This window comes from Prionailurus bengalensis, chromosome A1 (genome assembly GCF_016509475.1).
Source record: "Prionailurus bengalensis isolate Pbe53 chromosome A1, Fcat_Pben_1.1_paternal_pri, whole genome shotgun sequence".
Taxonomy (NCBI): Eukaryota; Metazoa; Chordata; class Mammalia; order Carnivora; family Felidae; genus Prionailurus; species Prionailurus bengalensis.
Window position 1 is genome coordinate 141,006,887 of NC_057343.1, and position 20,382 is coordinate 141,027,268.

Below are 20,382 nucleotides of genomic sequence, written 5' to 3' on the forward strand. Positions count from 1 at the left end.
AATAATTATTTAATTTAAATAATTTGTCTATGTAGAAGGATTCATGAAATGCAAATAGCACATTCCCTAATTTTCATGTTTCCCCGACCACTTTACAACACCACATACGGTTTCAAACTACAAAGTCTTTAACCCAAACAAGACCCAGGCAGGTTTTCAAAGACCCATATAGCCAAGCAAGTGTAGGTTTGACAGGGGAATCCCAACTTAGAGTTCTTGAGTGCTTGAGATGGAGAGAGGGGAGAGTTATCCACCAAGGATTGTCTCTATTTCTCTCCACAGTATCATGCACGGTGACACAACCAAGCCACAAAGCCCATGTAACAACACAGCTCAGGGTTGAACCATCTCATCCCCACCAACTCCCCTGGGCAGGAGGCTGCCCAAGATGCCTGGTATCTCTTCTTTCCGGCACAAGTACATGGAATATTTATATTTATATCCACAAACTGATCCATTCAATCATCCAGGCATATTTACACGAATAGAGCATATGGGCAGATAAGCCGCGCGTGTGTGTGTGTGTGTGTGTGTGTGTGTGTGTGAGTTCTACCCACTGCATCCTGCTCAGGCTCTGCGCTTTGTCTTGCTTGGGGTCACCCATCACGAGAGCAGTGATGCTAGGGAGGACACCGGCCAGTGCAGCCCCTTCCCACTCTGTATTGGTTCCACGTGAGTGCGGAGCTGGCAGGTCAGAGACTTGGGGAAGCCCAGCTTCTCGCAGTGTCTGGGTGGCAGTGCGCGAGATGCGGGGAGGGGGGTTGTTGGGAGGGCTGGGGAGTATCGAGGCGCGGCCGCCCGAGGCCGGCGGAAGGCAACGCCCTCCTCTGTCGCCGCGGGGTGGCGGCGCCAGCCTCGGGCATGGCTTCGCCAGGGTAGGTTTCCCGGAGCCGCCGAACCCCGCCGCCCCGAAATGGGGAAGCTCGAGGTGGGGTCTCCAGCACACCAGTGTTACTGAGAGTACAAGCAGAATTCCCGTGCCTCCTCCCTCCTTTTAAAATATTCGGTAGTTTCCCCCAAAAGGGCCACTTTGAGTGTCTGCTTGTGGGTACAGATGTCTGGCCCCACCTGGCATTAGGGAGACCCCAGACACCCAGCAAAGTTTCCTCCTGTTTGCTCTTGCTGTGCCCCAAGTTTCCACTCGACTTGTATGCCAGCGTGGAGGCGGAGGATGAAGGGACTGGTCAATTTAAGCCCCAGGTAGCTCCCGGGAAGCCGAGCTGACGTTAACAGGTCAGTCCCAGGCCCAGAAATACCGGCAAACCCTCTCTCCCGTGGCACCACCTAGGTCCAGCACCTAGAATTCCTTGTTGTCTCGCGGGACCAGACTAGGGGCGCCGCCCCCAGTGCAGCACGCAGAGTCACACTCAGGGACTAATTCAGGACTGGCGCCCTTTCCTATCCCCCCCGTAGCAAACTCGAAGCCCTGAATCCTCCCAAAGTACTTGCCACTTGGGGGTGGCCCCTCTCCTCCCCCCCAAGCCAGAGCTGCAGCAAAGCCTCAGCACCCGGACTTCCCGGAGCCAGGCAGCCCGCCCCGCACAGAGTCGTGAGCCGCTCCAGCCTCCCCCGCGCGCGGTGACTCCCTCCCTGCGCACCGCTCGTACTCTCACCACGCCGCCGCCCGGCACTGCAGCACCGCGGGGAGGAGGCGCAGGCGGAGGAGGGGGAGGAGGACCGCAGCGTGCAAGCCCGGAGCCACTTTCCCGCCCCTCCTTTCTTCGCTGACACGCTCAGAGGAGTCACCACTCCGCGCGCTGCAGGCGAGAGTGGCAGACGGAGGCGGCCCCAGGGAGAGAGCCCGAGCGACGCCCGCGTGGCGGCTGCTGCAGCGCTGACACCACCTAGGGCAAGGGGTCCCAGGCGGCTGGAGCGGTGAGTGAGGGACCCCGGCAGCGGTGGCGGGTTTTCCCGCCGCCGCCTAATTTCCCTTCCCGACCCGGGAGCCGAGCGCTGGAGCGTGGGGGAACTTTTTGCAGCCTTGTAGAAGCTCAACTTCGCCCCGAGTGCCCCTGAGGAAGAGGTTGCAGGTGCCTGGTGCTACCCTGTCGGTCGCCTTTGCTGGAGCGGGACCGGCGAATTCGGGGTAAAGAAGATGGGGTGACCCCCGGTTGCCCAGGACAGATCAGGGGAGGCAGGCGCACTTTAGTCCGGATCCCCGGGGGAGGCGGGTGGGCGCCAGCGGGGATTCGAGAGCCGCCCCCGCCTTCCGTGGGGACCTCCACCGTAGTTGGCTTACGTGGTTGGACGGGGAAGGGGAGGCTGAATCCAAACAAGAGGGTTTGAGCCCCCAGCGGGATGTCTAGCCTGTACCCCGACCCCAGCTTTGGGCTCAACTTTTCGGCGGGGATCCCTCTGCAGACGTGCGGGCGGAGGGAGAGAGGAGAGAGCCGCATTGGGCGCTGTGGGAGCCTGAAAGAAACACCCAGTCTTAAAAAAGCTATTCCACGGAAGTCCCCGAAGCCCCCGTGCGCGAGAACCCGAGAGGGATGGAGAACAGGGAATCCCACGGGGCTGTGGCTGTTTGTAAGTGCCGCACTTCATTACATACACTACGCCTTCATTCAGCAAAAACCTACCGAGCGCCTACTGTGCTCCAGGTGCGGCTAAATAGACCTACTGGCTTGAGGCTCATTGCGGGAGAGGGGCTATCACCCGTAAACAAGCTACCGGGGTCATCTCAGGTGGTGGTGAGCGCTGTGGCGGCGATCACCCAACCCATTTGACTCTTTCAATTCGCAGACTCTTTCCCCTCCGCCTGGGTTCTAGAACTGGGAAGACTTTTCTCTGGCTTGTCGCGGGGACCCCTGGGGGCTGGGCCCACGAAGGTTGCGGAACATGGTGATGAACTTGTAGAGCAGCGGGCACCCCACGGGAGATGCACAACCCGGAGCCTTGCTGGGGGCGTGAGGGGAACTCAGGCGCCGGGCGCGCGGGGGTGGAGGGGGGGGGGGCTGAGTCACAGGGGCGGGAGGGGCCGCTTGGATGGCGCGAGCGGGCGCGGGGGGGCGCTCACGTCACCCACTACGTGTGCGAGTGATGCAAATGCAGACCCACTAGGGGCGGGCGGGGGTGGGGGCTGGAGGGCAGGCGGCCGAGTCTCGGTCTGGGAGCGCGCGTGTGTGCGTCAACGGCTCCCCGGTGAAGGATGCTCGGCAGCGTACCCGACGCAGACAGCGCCCACCGGGCGGGGCAGCGGGGACGGCGGGGGCCACTGCGGCGGGGGCGACGAGGAAAGCCCAGCAGGGCCGGGTCTGCGGGCGGCCCTCCGCACCGCAGTGCGCCGCAGTGCCGGGAAGGCTCCGCAGCGGCCAGGCGCTCCCCGGGGGATCCAAAAGATGGGGCGTCTTTTGAGGAGCCGCAGCAGGGATGTCCCGATGGCCTCCTCTCTCGCTAGCCCTCCTTCCTAAATATTGAGTTGACTGTCAGCGCGAGAAAGTTGTTTCAGTTTAATTCTTAGCCTTAATCCTGGAAAAGAATTTGGCATTCATCTCTGTCGTTCACTCGTTTTTCTGTGGCAAGTTCCGGCAAGTTCCGAAAGGCCTCGTGCTCGTGGCAGGTTTTCCTCGGAAAGCTTCGATGCTGAGGTTCATGAGATTCGGTAGTGCGCACCCACTCCTTCACCGTTCTTCCGCAGTTTTGTCAGGAGACCAGGCCTCTAAGTGGGGCTTGAGAACGGCCTGCGAAACAGTGTGCCGCATTCCTCTTTTATGACACAAAAATGTGTGTTGAAAGCAGTACTAGGAAAGCATAATCCCGGTAAAAAATAAAAAGCCCAATCCGTGTTTCATTTTATTACTATTTTTCAAAAAGACCCCACTTGCTGGAGACCTCATGGCAAAGGTGTTTCTGTTGGCTCTGCAGAATGAGTCCAAATCTGCAGTATGCTTGTCAAAAGGATTCAAAGCGCGGGAGGTGGAGGGAAGGAAAGGAGGAAAACAGAGAAGCAGTCATCAAAGAGCCCAGCGGCAGAAATCCTAGTCCCCACTTTCCCAAGTATCCTATCACCTGGGACTAGGGACTTACCCTCTTGGGTTCATCCTGCACATTTAGGAAGTGTGAAAAATAGCTCAGACTAGCTCTTCTTACAAAGTTGTTTTGAGGACAAAAGATGATGGTCTCTGAGAGATTTGGGCCTACAAATTCTCTATGAATGGAAAATATTATGAAACACAGTCCATTTAATTTTATCTTTTTAAAAATTCTGGAGACATTCACCACTGCTGTTCCTTTAATGAAATTTAGCCTTCAATGTCTGCAAACGCAGACAATAGACTTTTCCTAACAGTCTTATATAAAATCAGATGCCATTAGCTGCTGTCTGGAGGAGGAGGGGGAAAAAAAAGAGAGCTCTGGATTATATCTGCGTGTCTTTGGTAATGTAGTAGAGAAAGCAAATTTATGTTTCATGACCCAATGACAGTAAAAGTAGCGTCTTTGGTCCCAGCAGCAGACTAGCCTAAGAGCTTTTAGGTAAAAATTCTGCTCACAATTAACCCAATCATATTCCTTAAGTGTGGAAGGTGCCTCAGACAACAGGAAGCAGTTTCCACCCTTAGGAAGATTACCACAAAGAGTATCATAATATGCAATATATCATGTGACCACAAGTCCCAGAAAATCCATTTCCCATTATTAGGGATATTATCTCTTACTCTAATGTAAACTTCCTGATGATATACTTCAGGAATAAAAACATCTGATTTGTCAAAATGCCGTCCTAGCCATTCACAATGCTGTTATTCATGTGACTCAGACGTAATGGTAGATAGCTATGAATGGTTCAAGTTAAAATGCCCTTTTTATTCTGTGCACTGTATCAAGGGAAAACCTATGATTCACCAGTGCCTCTTGATTCCTTATGCTGTGGGTTTTGTCTGACCCATGGTTTACAACATGTATATCGTTACCCATTTAACACAGACTTGTCATTTAGATTAAGTCTGTCAGTAAACTTAAGAGAGGCAGGCCCCCCATCTGTGTGCACCTTTGGTACAACATTGCTAAATTGTTTTTGGTTTTGATTTGCTTTTTTCAATTCCAGCCCTATTGAGCAACCAGTGTAAGTGTTGCAGTGAATTTGGAGCTTCTTTATTTGACACAGCTGAAATAACAACGGGGGGTCAAGTTACTATTTATCCTTGCTGGAAATATGTCTTAATGGGGCATAAAGACACCATTTGCTTTTATCATGAACACCCCTTGTAATCAGGGACACTTGGTGCGAGTTGCATATCATCATCTCTTCCTCTGTTGGGGAGAATTGAAGAATGTGAAATAAAAGGAGAGCAGTGAACAACATTGCTCCCCATCAGGGAAATCCAAATCAAAACCACACCCAGATACCACCTCAGGCCAGTCAGAGTGGGTAAAATGAACAAATCAGGAGACTATAGATGCTGAGGAGGATATGGAGAAACGGGAACCTTCTTGCACTGTTGGTGGGAATGCAAACTGGTGCAGCCACTCTGGAAAACAGTGTGGAGGTGCCTCAAAAAATTAAAAATAGAACTACCCTATGACCCAGCAATAGCACTGCTAGGAATTTACCCAAGGGATACAGGAGTACTGATGCATAGGGGCACTTGTACCCCAATGTTTATAGCAGCACTCTCAACAATAGCCAAATTATGGAAAGACCCAAAATGTCCATCAACTGATGAATAAAGAAATTGTGGTTTATATACACAATGGAGTACTACGTGGCAATGAGAAAGAATGAAATATGGCCCTTTGTAGCAACGTGGACGGAACTGGAGCGTGTGATGCTAAGTGAAATAAGCCATACAGACAAAGACAGACACCATATGTTTTCACTCTTATGTGGATCCTGAGAAACTTAACAGAAGACCATGGGGGAGGGAAAGGAAAAAAAATTAGGGAGGGAGCCAAACCATAAGGGACTCTTAAAAACTGAGAATAAACTGAGGGTTGATGGGGGGTGGGAAGGAGGGGAGGGTGGTTAATGGGTATTGAGGAGGACACTTGTTGGGATGAACACTGGGTGTTGTATGGAAACCAATTTGACAATAAATTTCATATTAAAAATAAATAAATACAATTTAAAAAAAGGAGTGCAGTGGATTGGATGGTTTAGTACTTTCTGGTTCTAATATTCTTTCCCTCCATGAAATGCAGAAATATATGATGACTTTTGTTTTAAAAAAGTTTAATTCCAGTATAATTAACATAGTGTTATATTAGTTTCAGGTGTACAATATAGTGATTCAACAATTCTCTGCATTACTCAGTGCTCATCATGATAAATATACTTTTTAAAAATTTTTTAAAAGTCTATTTATTTATTTTGAGAGAGAGAGAGAGAGCAGAGGAGGGCCAGAGAGAGAGGGAGAGCGCAAGAATCCCAAGCAGGTTCCACACCATGAGCATGGAACCTGACAGGAGGCTCGAACTCATGAACCGTGAGATTATGACCTGAGCTGAAACCAAGAGTCTGGCACTTAATTGACTGAGCCACCCACGCACCCCAAGATAAGTATACCCTTAATCCCCTTCACCTCTCTCACCCATCCCTCTACCCACCTCTCTTCTGGTAACCACCAGTTTGCTATATTTAAGAGTCTGCTTTCTGTCTCTTGTTCATTTATTTTGTTTCTTAAATTCCACATTTGAGTGAAATCAGGTAGTATTTGTCTTTCTCTGACTTATTTCACTTTGCATTATACCAGTTGGATCCATCCATGTTGTTGCAAATGGTGAGATTTCATTCTTTTTTATGGCTGATATCCCATTGTTTATATATACCACATCTTCTTTATCCATTGATGAGTGATATTTTAAATTTGAACTTTGCTTATAAGTAGAATATAAGAAGTGTTTTTTATTAACTCATGTTCCAATTTTACATGGAGACATGGGCTCTGTTTTTGTAGAATAATTGATCTGTTAGAGTTTGTATTATGCCATTATGGTTTTTGGCTAAAACATTTTTAAAAGGCCAATTTTGAAAAATAGTAATCTCAGTTCACTGATCTCAGTAGAGCAGATATTCAGTTGAATTTAATATGAGAAATTTATTTTAGTTAAAGATTTTATTTTTAAGTAATCTCTACACCCAGCGTGGTGCTCGAACTCACAACCCTGAGACAGAGTCACACGCTCTACCCACCCAGCTACGTGCCCCTAACATGACACATTTTAAATGCTTTCTGTTGAGCACCCAGTGCATACCATGCCTGCTGTGTCATTTCCTGTGGACACTTTGTACTACAAATGATTACGACTGGTAACTAAGAACTATACTAATGGGCTTTAGTCTTCTCATAACACTGTGCCCTCTTATAATTCCGGAGCACAGTGAGATTTATGACTAATTAGACCAAGTGCTTTTTCTTGTTATTTGCTACTCTTTAAAAATCCTATGAATTAGAATCCTAGTATAGCCAAATAGACCGATGGTTCTCAGTTGCCCTGTGTATCATACTTTCCTGAGACGCTTATTCAAATGGAGAGGTCCGAGCTTCATCCTAGACGTTCTAAGCGAGTAGTTCTGTGGGTGGGCCCAGAATATGCTGTTTATCAAGCTCTGACAAGTGGGTTATATGTCATCACCAGGGATCTACACTTGCAGGGGTACTGGAATGAGTACCTGACAGTATGGCAGGGACCCAGAACACGTGGGCTTTGTAAGTTGTGTTGTTCTCTTCAATATTTATTGAGTCTCTCCTCGAAGCTCTGAGAGAAGTCGCCTTCTGGCTAGCAAGACAGACTTAGAGATGACTAACTTCTGTGGTAGGGGTCAGAGGCGGAGTGAGCAAGATGGGTGGTTGGAAAGAACTCTGTGGAGACGGTTATGCAGATGGCATCGGAAGAAAGAGCATAGGCAGAAGGAGCAGCATATATGAAAGGTTGGTCTGGTGGCAGAAGGCTGACAACCTTAGCATGGCCTTCAAGGCTCCGGATGGTCTGGCCCCTGCTCAAGTCTGTAGCCTCATTTTGTTTGACCTCCAAACCTCTCCCAATCTAGCAACCTTCAGACATCAGCCTCCCGATGACCTACTCTATCCTACCTTCACCCTATTGACTCCTTATGCTCTTCAGACCTTAGTCATCTTCCCTTCCTGGGGCAGCCTCCCAACCCTCTCTTGGGAGGTGAAAATTCTCTCTTCTCTCACGGTTCTCTTTTCTTTCTAGATAAGACTGTTGGAGAAAAACAGGATACTCAGTGAATTTGAATTCAGATTAACAAACAATTTCTTAATCAAATGTTGCTTGGGGCATACTTACATTAAAATGTTATCTGTTGTTTATATAAAGTTTACATTTATCTGGGCATCCTGTATTTTTACTTGCTGAATCTGGCAACTCTGTTTATAAAGCTCATTAATTTTACTCTTTCTTTTTTTAAAGTGAGGTTGTTTCCTTAATGCCTGTCTCTCCCAACTGAACTCTACACTCCAGGAGGCCAAGGACAGGATCAGGGATAGGTTGTGGTTTTGTCTTGTTGTTTATCCCTAGTGTCTAAGCCAGTGTCTGGAGCTTCGTAAGAGCTCAGGAAATATTATCAGATGACTTAATGAACTGTTTAACAAAACTGGTGTAGCTGTGGACAAATGTCTTAACCTCTTTAGAGCCTTGATTTCTTAAGCTGTGAAAAGTTGATGTTGATATGTCTTTTTTAGGATTGTGTGAAAAGGTTAAGTAGGGAAAACATACGTACATTTCCTAGCATGTTACTTTGCAGGCACTGTACCATAAAAGATTTTTCTCTTCAATCACTGTGTTTTTTTGTTTTTTGTTTTTTGTAAAATGAAAGTATTCCTTCTTTTTTTTTTTTTTTTTTAATTTTTTTTTTTCAACGTTTATTTATTTTGGGGACAGAGAGAGACAGAGCATGAACGGGGGACGGGCAGAGAGAGAGGGAGACACAGAATCGGAAACAGGCTCCAGGCTCTGAGCCATCAGCCCAGAGCCTGACGCGGGGCTCGAACTCCCGGACCGCGAGATCGTGACCTGGCTGAAGTCGGACGCTCAACCGACTGCGCCACCCAGGCGCCCCAAAAGTATTCCTTCTTAATGTGTGAGATCCCACAACCTTTTTATTATAATGTGATTCTGTAAGTCATCAAATGTTTCCCGAATATTTACCAAATTCAAGGTACTCTGGAGATTCTGCTGTGCAATTACAAAGGTCCTGTTCTCAAGAAGAACACATCTCTGGAACGGTAACACACAAGGGCTGGCTTCATTGGCCTTTGATCTATGTGGTCACATGGTGCCTCAAGTTCAGAAAGGCCCTGTGTTTGGTTTATGCTCTGCCATCACCTCTTGAAATTTTTTGAATACAAGGTCAATTATGTAGCTAATACTGGTAACCTATGCATGTTTGTATTTAGCACATGCATGTATTTAGCACATTATGACCCTTGGCCTCAGGGAACTTGGGATTTTCCTCACTTACATGGTTTATAATTGGCTGAACCAAGATCAATGTCTTTTCCAGTACACCATGACTGTCTTCACATTTACAACCATCCAGTGTGGTCTAAACCTTCGAGTGAGTATCAAGAGCGTTTAAAGAATTAGCTTTAGTTCTCCCATTCTTTGGTCATTTCCATGGACATTCCCTCCCTGTCACTGCTCCTGCAGTTGCTGAGGGATCACAGCTTCAAGTTCTAGGTCTGGCTTTGTGGCAACACCAGGAACAATGTGCTTTAGACTTCATCTCCACCTATATTCAAGTTTTTAAATCTGCAGATCCACACAAAATAGTGATCATGGTGGGGGGAAGGTTAAAATTTTTCTAAGAGAAATATCAGAGATGTATGTTCTTTGCTTTAAGTCACCCAGCTGAGTCACACAGCCCGGGAGCCTTTGCAGCAGGGAACGGCCATGCATTTTGGCAGTGGGTAGAGAAGGTGACCCACTTTGTCATTTCAAGCTCTGGCTAGCTTGTTTTTAAATATACTCATTTAAATATTACTTTTTAGTAGCTCTAACCATGCAATTTTTTCTTTTTTTTAAATAATTTTTGTGCTTACATGTGTTTGTATTTGAGAAGTGACATTCTAATAATTCCACTGGGCTCCTGTCATGTTTGCCTTCACACTATTACTGTTTTCACCATGTGACAGCATGCTTCAGTTAATGCACATGAAACACATTATGAGCTGTGTTGAACCCAAAAGTAATTTAAATAGAAAGTTTATTATTTTTGAAGTATCCAGTTAAATCTGTCACTGGGGTTTCCTCTTGGCCACATCAATGTGGAGGCAGAAATACAGATCCACGCTAGCAGCCACAGTCATTTTCCTGGCTCTATTCTTACCCCAATTGTGGATTCCCAGTCTGCTGTAAAGATTCTTCACTATTTCTTTGAGTCATCAGGGATCACTCCTGTGGCCCGTGTCTCTATTTCCCTGCAGTAGCATCACCACAGTGTTGTGCCGCATACTCCCCACTGCCCAGTGCCCTGGCTCCAGTGTTGTAGAAGCTGCTGATACTACATGTGCTCTTTACATCCCTGGAGAGTTTAGAGAATGTGTGAATATATGGGGCTGGTGAGAAACACTGCAGAGGACATGGCATCCTGTATTTACAATCAACTGCCCTTTCCCACTCCAGTCCATTGTCCTGAGACCATGACTAGTGGGTCTCAGATTGCCTTCAGTTTGGACTGAGCTCTTTCCTGGGAATTTCTTAGTCCCTCCCTTTCAGACATGCTCAGAAGTATCAGAATATTAAGATAAATGGTCAGCATTTTGCACAGGATGTTTTATGCATTTTATTTGTGGTAGTGAAAAATCAGAAACAATTGAATTACTTGAGTTTTTAGCAATAATTACATATTACTCTGTAAGTAAGGCATTAGTAAAGTTGGTAAAAATTAATTTCGAGATGCCTCTGTGATGATGTTTCTTAAATAGGTCTAGTTATTAATCTTTCAGTGGCTAAAACACAGTGCCACGTTTGTTTTGTTCTGTTTTGTTTTAGTTCATAATACAAGAAGGTAGTTGAAGTTGTGAGGACAGGGATTATTTTGGTGCTCAATAAAGCTGTTTTCATTTTGAATGAAAAAAGGGAACTCGCCTATAAACATCAGTACACTGGCCACTGAGAAGAACTGCTCATTGCTGACTTAGGTTATTAAAGCTGAGGACCTCTCCTCCATCCCCCCACCTCCATTCTTAATAAATCTTATGTGTCTAATAGCTGTCAAAAGCCAGTATTACTACTCAAATGTCTTGCTCTTAGGGACATTTCTCATCCTACTGTGGTTGTATATTTGATGAGATTGGAGATGGACAATTATTATCTTCCCTTCCATGGGTTTGTAATGTCCTAATGTACCTTCCCCCCCCCCCCCCCATCCAACATACACCCACTCATGGAAAAGACTCCTACCTGCCCTTCAAGCCTCAGCTTAAAACTTCATCCATCTCCCTCCATGACAGAATTCAGGCCCCTTTCTTTGTTTCTTCCAGTCCCTTTGCAGCCACGTCTCTCGAGTGCTTCTCACATTTTGTCATTGTAGCCTCTCTACATGTGTTTTCCAGATTCTGGGCCCCTTGAACCTTAAGAGGCCAAGTCATTGAGATCTTTGTAACTCCAGGTGCTGGACACATAGGGACTGAACATATTTTAAATAATTATTAAGCCTTTTAAATTCAAGTATAATATACATAGACAAAAGTCTACATATTAAAGGTGTATAGCTGAATTGATTTTTACAAACTGAACACATCTCTTTAACCAACACCCAGATCATGATAGGGATGGCTCCCACACCCCAGAAACTCCTTGCATGTCCTTTCCAATCATAAGCCTCTTCCACTATCCTGACCTCAGTCCTCTGGAGGTGCTTAAATGCAACTCTCCCTGTCCTGCTCAGATACCCATTTTTTTTTTCATGCCCAGCGTCTGGGAAACTGCTTGGCAGAGCCTAACCACTGCTGATGGACATGGGAATGTCCTGACACTATCCCCAGATGCCCAAAGTCTCAGTCCACAAGATGCCAGAGGCAGAGAAAACAGTCCCTGATTTGCTCCCCACTCTTCTGGGGAACAAAATAATTTCTTTTTAATCGATAAAGGCTCCAGATTTCTATTTCTTCTTATGTCATTTTTAGTAAACTGCATTTAAGTAAAAAGAAATTTGTCAATTTTATCCAGATTGTCAAATTTATTGCATAGTTATTTATGAATCACTTGTTTGTTTTTATTTTGTGAATTCTGTGATTCTTGTATTTAATTGTATTTTCTTCATTGCTTTGGATACTCCTATCATTTTTTTGTATAGATTCTAGAAACTTCAGGGTCATGTGGCATTATTGTAGATTATTAAAAATGCATATAAATTATTTAAAATGCATTCTTGTATCATTTGAACATGGAACCATTGCCTGTGGTTATTCGCAAATTTTAAAACTCATTATTTCTTTTATTTACTATTAAATAACAGCCCTGATAATATCAGAATATTAGTAACTAGATAGAATTACCGATACACTTAGGTAATTTTAAAAATATCTAAATTATATAAGCCAGGTTTAGGGGAGATTCCAATTTTGTTGAAAGCAAACATGTTGATAAAAATGAAATACCCATGGGCTTGATGTGCATCTACTGGTTATTTAGCGTCTGTGTGTTTGGAATCTGAACAGATAAATGAGCCATGGTTTGAATTTTGATGACAAGGGTTTTATTTAGTGAAAACTTAAACCTTATTCAATTCTTATTCCATCCCTGCCTGCCTGTACATGGATCTGTCAGGCAATGGCCGACTGCAGATTTCATCCTTTGAAGGTGATTGTAGGGGAGAAAACTCATGAAATACACATTGGCATGGTTTGTTGGAGGGTTTTTCTATATCCCAGCAACTCATGTAGCTAGTGGTTCAATATCATGTATTTATACAGTGCTGTTTAACTTTTACCTTTTCCCTGGATGGCACCCATTCCTTCTTTTTCCTATTATCCATATACTCCCTGTCCAACATCATAAATTTAATTTTTTTAAGTTTATTTATTTTGAGACAGAGCACAGAGACTGACTCTGGGCTTGATACCACAAACCATGATATCATGACCTGAGCTGAAATCAAGAGTTGGATGCGTAACCGAATGAGCCATCCAGGCACCCCAACATTATGAATTTCTTACTAATTTTTCTATTCCTCCTTTAACCATACTTGCCTCACTTATGCTGGGGAGAATAAAAAAGAAAATCTCATTTGACAAATCAGACATTTATTGCTACATCATGGTACCTAACTGACTACTCCAAAAGTTAGTAACTTAAAGCAATATCTTTTAGCCTGTGCATCTGTGGATTGGCAGGCTAATTTCTGTTGAGCTTTGCTAGATTTTACCCAAGGTACAGGTTAGGTTCAGGTCTTTAATTCTACTTGGAGTAATTGGCTATCCAGTTCATATTTTTTGCATGGGGATGATAGAAGTACAAGAAAAATGAACGGAAACATGTGATGCCTCTTAAGTCTAGGCTCAAAAACAGTGCATGTCACTTCAACCCATGTTCCACTGACCAAAAACATATAATGCATAGGACAGTTCCACTTAACAGAGCATTGCCTCACATACTGCACAACTTTCCCGTGTTCCTTCAGACAGCCATTTAAGTGAAAATTGCATTTCTAATAACTTAGGTCTAGAACTTCTTCTGTTAAAAACAAGTATTTTTTTTGCATAATTTTTTATATAACGTATTTTCCTTGAGTGAAACTACTTATACATCAAGGGAAGACTACAATTTGTTTTATTTAAAATCTTACCAAGAGTTGGGGTGCCTGGGTGGCTCAGGTCATAATCTCATGGTCCGTGAGTTCAAGCCCCTGTCAGACTCTGTGCTGACAACGGAGAGCCTGGAGCCTGTTTTTGATTCTGTGTCTCCCTCTCTCTCTGTGCCTCCCCCGTCACGTTCTGTCCCCTTCTCTCGCAAGAATAAACATTAAATACATACATACATACGAATAAAAAATAAAATCTTACCAAGAGTTGCTCATCATTTCCAACAATCATGTCACCAGTAGTAACACACACTAGTTGTGATATTTAAGTTGCTACTAAGCACACCTGTATTTGTCTCCATGGGTGTTTTATACATTCATGGTGATTACACATTTTTAAAAATTATTATTTTTTTATATTTTGTTTTTATTTTATTTTCTAAATTTACATCCAAGTTAGTTAGCATATAGTGCAACAATGATTCCAGGAGTAGATTCCTTAATGCCCCTTATCCATTTAGACCATCCCCCCCCACCACAATCCCTCCAATAACCCACTGTTTGTTCTCCATATTTAAGAGTCTCTTATATTTTGTCCCCCTCCCTGTTTTTATATTATTTTTGCTTCCCTTCCCTTGTGTTCATCTGTTCTGTCTCTTAAAGTCCTCATATGAGTCCTCATATGATATTTGTCTTTCTCTAATTTCGCTTAGCATAATACCCTCCAGTTCCATCCGCATAGTTGCAAATGGCAAGATTTCCTTCTTTTTGATTGCCTAGTCATACTCCATTGTATATATGTACCACATCTTCTTTATCCATTCATCCATTGATGGACATTTGGGCTCTTTCCATACTTTGGCTATTGTTGATAATGCTGCTATAAACATTGGGGTGCAGGTGCCCGTTTGAAACAGCATACCTGTATCCCTTGGATAAATACCTAGTTGCAGTTACTGGACTGTAGGGTAGTTCTATTTTTAATTTTTTGAGGAACCTCCATACTGTTTTCCAGAGTGGCTGCACCAATTTGCATTCCCACCAACAATGCAAAAGAGATCCTCTTTCTCCGCATCCTCACCAACATCTGTTGTTGCCTGAGTTGTTAATGTTAGCCATTCTGACAGGTGTGAGGTGGCATCTCATTGTGGTTTTGATTTGTATTCCCTTGATGATGAGTGAAGTTGAGCATTTTTTCATGTGTTGGTTGACCATCTGGATGTCTTCTTTGGAGAAGTGTCTATTCATGTCTTTTGCCCATTTCTTCACAGGATTATTTGTTTTTTTGGTGTTGAGTTTGTTAAATTCTTGATAGGTTTTGGATACTAACCCTGTATCTGATACGTCGTTTGCAAATATCTTCTCCCATTCTGTCGGTTGCCTTTTAGTTTCGCTGATTGTTTCCTTTGCTGTGCAGAAGCTTTTTATCTTGATGCGGTCCCAATAGTTCATTTTTGCTTTTGTTTCCCTTGCCTCTGGAGACATGTTGAGTAAGAAGTTGCTGTGGCCAAGATCAAAGAGGTTTTGCCTGTTTTCTCCTCGAGGATTTTGATGGCTTCTTGTCTTACATTTAGGTCTTTCATCCATGTTGAGTTTTTGTGTGTGTGTGTATGGTGTAAGAAAGTGGTCCAGGTTCATTTTTCTTAATGTTGCTGACCAGTTTTCCCAGCACCACTTGCTGAAGAGACTGTCTTTATTCCATTGGATTCTTTACTGCTTTGTCAAAGATTAGTTGGCCATACACTTGTGGGTCCATTTCTGGATTCTCTATTCGTTCCATGGATCTGAGTGTCTGTTTTTGTGCCAGTACCATACTGTCTTGATTATTACAGCTTTTAAATTATTTTTTTAGTGTTTATTTATTTTTGAGAGACAGACAGGATGTGGGTGGGAGAGGGGTGGAGAGAGAGGGAGACAGAATCCGAAGCAGGCTCTAGGCTCTGAGCTGTCAGCACAGAGTCCAACAGGGAGGCTTGAACCCACAAGCCCTGAGATCATGACCTGAGCCAAAGTTGGACACTTTACCAACTTAGCCACCCAGGCACCCCTATACGTTTTTTAAAGTTTATTCATTTATTTTGAGAGAGAGAGAGAGAGAGCGTGATCAGGGAAGGGGCAGAGAGAGAGGGAGAGAGAGAAACCCAAGCAGGCTCCACGCTGTCAGCACAGAGCTGAACATGGGCTCAAACTCACAAATTATGAGATTATGACCTGAGCCAAGATAAAGAATTGTACACTTGACTGACTGAGCCACCCAGGCCCCCTGGTGATTATACCTTTAGAAGCAAGCATTTCATGTCTTTTTTCTGTATTCTAGAATTGTTATAGTGGAACATTTCATATTTAAAAACCTATTTTATTATTTCGTCTATTTCTCCTTGTCACTGTTAGGGCATTGCATAGTTATTTTAAGTTTATGTGTGCAAGTGGGTTATTTTATCTATGAAAATTATTTAACAAGGCATTGAAAATATATGTTATTGCTAGGTGTTGTTGGACTGCTCTAGATTCTCTACATTTTAGTGTCACGTGTAGTAAGCAGATTTCTATTTCTGGATTAGAAGGGGCAAGTTGTAACAGAGAGGGCTCTTCCATTTTGGCATTGTTTCTGAAGGGAGCATGCTCTTTTTGTGAAGATTACCACATTATTCTCTCTCTAGCAGTAGTTGTGAAGAGGGTCGTGTATGACCTGGACTTGCTTACAGAAATGGTGTGTCTATAGAAAATATACAAGCCTCTATCATAATTCTACTTCCAAGGCTCCCCCAAAATGCAAGCTGTGTGAAGACTTGGGCTGTGAAGGCATGAGTTTTTACCATGCTCTCTAATCTCGATTCATGATGGGTAGGAACAGGAGAATCTTAGAAGAAAGAAGAAACAGACATTTTCAAAGATGGCTGCTCTAACAACTGGGGAAGATGCCCAGTTAGGAGTCTGGTGGTTTCTTTCTGATCCTGCTTTTCAAGTCTTGTTATTCTCTGAGGTCACTGCTGGACAATGTTTCCTATGGGATTCCCTTGCCAGTCTTCTGTGTGTGAAGGTGGGAGCCATCTGAATTGCTTCCACAAGAGACTCTGCCAAAGAGGGAGTGAAAACTTGGTGACCTGTCTTGGTCTGTAGTTCAAGGATAAGAATATTTTTCTATCAACAGAAATTGATACAAGGGTAATTCAGAAGGAATACATCAGAAGACATGGAATGAGTGACCCAGGACTGAATAGTATATCTGGTTTGTGTGCCTTTTAATCCAAAATTGGAGTATTGATAAGGGCATCATACTCTTTATCTATGGCACGCAGAGGACATTGTTATTGGAGCAGAGCTCTAAACATTCATTACTGGGAACCTGAATATGTAATGATTGTGCCTGCTATTTGGGATACAGATGTGAGTGCACAAGAAGGTTTGATTATATTCAAAGGCAGTGACTAAAAAAAAAATAATCCAAACCCATAAAGGTTAACATCCACTTCCCAGGAAACCTGAGGAGAAAAGCCGTTGATTAATATAATTGAATGTGAGACAGGAATACAGGCCGTCTTGTACTTCCAGCTTTATTTAATATCATGAGAATGACATGATTCTTCTTTAGGGGTGACACCAATGAAACCTACTGGCCATGGAAGATTTGGAAGCGTCTGAGCTCTGTCTAAATTATACACTGCTGGGGCCTGGGCCAAAGTTAAAGGGATATTTTGCAATAGACAACTAATTCATTTACTCCAACGTTTTGATGTTATGCAAACTCTTATTATTACCATACTACAGAGTTGCTGTGTTGATTACCACATCAGACATTTGGTGTAACATCATATTGCATTTAACAAAGCTCCTAAATAAGAGTTCATGCTATGTCCAATTGTTGGGTCAGGAATTTTTTTCACTCAGTAAATGATTTAAAAATCATACAATGAACTGTCTTTGCCTAAAATTGAAGTGTAGTAAAGTGTGACCCTGAGTTCTTGGGGCTCCCAGTGATGCTTTTGACGTTACTTCTGCACCTCCTCCTAGCTATATTAGTGCTTTCTTTTGATGGTATTTATGTGGTTTTTTTGGGGGGGTACTGTGTGTGTGTGTGTGTGTGTGTGTGTGTGTGTGTGTATCTTGCCTTCATTTACTCTTCTGGTAGTGATGGGTTGTGACATCTTCACTCGAGAAACACTGTTAAGTGCTTCTCAGGGTCTTCTGATTGCATTGTACTTTTCTGCTTGGAGGGGTTTCCTCCTTCTCTCAAAGGATAACTGGCCATTGATTTTTGGTCTGGCTGGCATATGACAACACAAAACTCTTCCATAATGGTTTTCACTATCTCTGACTGACAGCACTGGGAATCAGGATGTCTAGCTTCTCAGGTTAGCCACTGCACATGTCCGAAGGCTGGAGGCCACTTGGGTTTAACCCTCGGGTTCAGCCTACCTTCTAGTAATGGTGAAGGGATATATGATGATCTTTTCAGGTTGTATCAGATTTTCTTTCTTTTACCAAGTTGAATTTTTCATTCAAAATTCCTAACTTAATTCTAAGAACTAGTGTGTGTCTGTGTCTGTATATTACTTATGCTAATAGATTTCTTATATCTCAGAAGAGATGAAATTAGGAGTTGATAGTCCGATGTGAATTTTTGCTCTTAGTTGAATTTTGTAAATGTGCCCAAAGCCTCTACATATATAGTCCTGTCAGCAAAATGGCCACAATATTTTATTTGTAAAATGCTTAGAACATATTTATAATGTTGAACTATAAAATTAGCAAATATTTATTAACTTTGTTAAGTATTAGGATAATAAGAAAAGGAGGGATTTTTAAATGAATCATGGCATACATTATTTAGTCCTGGCTCATGTAAAGCCACCTTTTAACTCAGCTGAAGTTCAAGGTTGGCTGTTTATCTACTTCTTTATTAGCTTGAAAGCTACAGGTATGTTAAATGAAAAAAAAATACAGCTTCACAGTATGTAATGAAAACTCGCATCCAAACTACAGTTAATCCAAAGAGCACTGGCTATTGCCCTAAAAGGGCACTCTTTCCTATGAGAGCATAAAAGGCACCAGAATTTATCTGGATTTGAGAAGGCAGAGAAGTTATTTAATAACAGTCTTAAGTATTTGAAAGTTAAATGCACAAGAGCATGCCTACCTTTTCTTTTCTTCTTAATGGGAAACAGGAGAAAAGGGACTTGAGTCGGTAATTGAGATATTTTAAAAAATGAAATCAAAGTTTCAATTCAGTTTCAGTTAACAAATAGATCATCTCCTTTATGCAAGGGACATGCTATGCTCCTTAGGAAAGATGAGACGGGTAGGATTCAGCCTGTGATCTCAAGCACACAGACGTGTGTGGAAGGGCTCAGACGAATTAAATCCAGAGATACTGTACAACGAGGAGTTGGCATTCAGTATAAGCGGCCCAAAACTCTACAGTGCTTTGAAGATGGCAATGGCTCATTTCTTAAGGCAGAGCTTCTCAATCCCAGCACTACTGACATTTGGGCCAGATAAGTCTTTGTAGAGGCTGTGCTGTGCTTTGTAAGGTAGTTAACAGCATCCCTGACTGACACTAGATGCCAGTAGTATTTACCCCTCCAGTCATCACATCCAAAAATGTCTCAAATAATGCCGAATGTTCCCAGGGTAGGAGTAGAGAGCGCGCAAGATTTCCCCCAGCTGAGAACCACTGACCTAAGGAATAAAGAAAAACCTCAAAAGCCAGATGGGATTTTATCAGGCAGACAGGGTGATGCAGGATATTTGAGGCAGAGGTGGAGCATCCGGGGGGTGGGTGGGAAGAGAAGAGGTGTGAGCACTGGAACTTGGCAGTGGTGGGAGGCTGAGCTGCTGGGGGCGGGGGGGGGGGATGGGAATTCTTGAATTTGGGTGCAGCGGTTTGGGCTCAGTTTGAGCAGGGGATTATCTTTATCAAAACCACACATTCACAAAGATGAATTTGAAATCAGGTGTACAATGGGTTAGGGTAGGGAGAGCCTTGAGGTAAAGATACCAGTCAGCAGTGACCAGTTTCAGTTACTTGACAAAGACGGCCCCTCATTCTGCATTCTGTGAAGCACTTGGCCCACACATATTTATTGTGCCTCTATTGAGGACCAGGCACTGCTCCAGCTGTTGGAGGTAGAACAAAGAACAAGACAGATTAATTCCCTGGGGTACCTGGGTGGCTCAGTTGGTTGAGCGACTGACTTTGGCTCAGGTCATGATCTTGATTTTGGCTCAGGTCATGATCTCAATGGTTCTTGGGATTGAGTCCCACGTTGGGCTCTGCCCTGACAGTGAAGAGCCTGCTTGGAATTCTGTCTCCCTCTTTCTTTGCCCGTCCCTCGCCACCTTTTCCCTACTTGCACTTGAGCTCTCTCTTAAAACATATAAATAAACTTAAAAAAAAAAAGAGATAAAGTCCCTGTTCTCATAGAGATTACATTTAGAGGGGGAGGAAATAAACAATACCCAAGTAAAAATGAAACTGTCAAAATAATTTTAAATGGTGCTTAAAGTCTATGAAGACAGTATAACAGGTAATGTGATCTTCGGTGACCAGAGAGGCTGCTAACATTAGCGGGAAAACTTACTGTAATTAACTAAAACACTGTAACAATTTGGTACAAAGAAACTGCATTTTTATCAACATTTATTAGAAATCTCATCACTAGGTGACCAAAAATAAA

At 43.7% G+C, this 20,382-nt stretch overlaps 1 protein-coding gene across 1 annotated transcript in view; it reads left to right on the forward strand.

The window, feature by feature from the left end:
* The first annotated feature begins 1,517 nt into the window (after positions 1-1,517).
* Positions 1,518-20,382, forward strand: part of SV2C (synaptic vesicle glycoprotein 2C) — a 234,426-nt gene continuing 215,561 nt past the window's right edge. The window contains exon 1 of the mRNA XM_043592336.1: positions 1,518-1,875. The gene's annotated coding sequence lies outside the window, so the exon portion shown is untranslated. The remainder of the gene's footprint in view (positions 1,876-20,382) is intronic.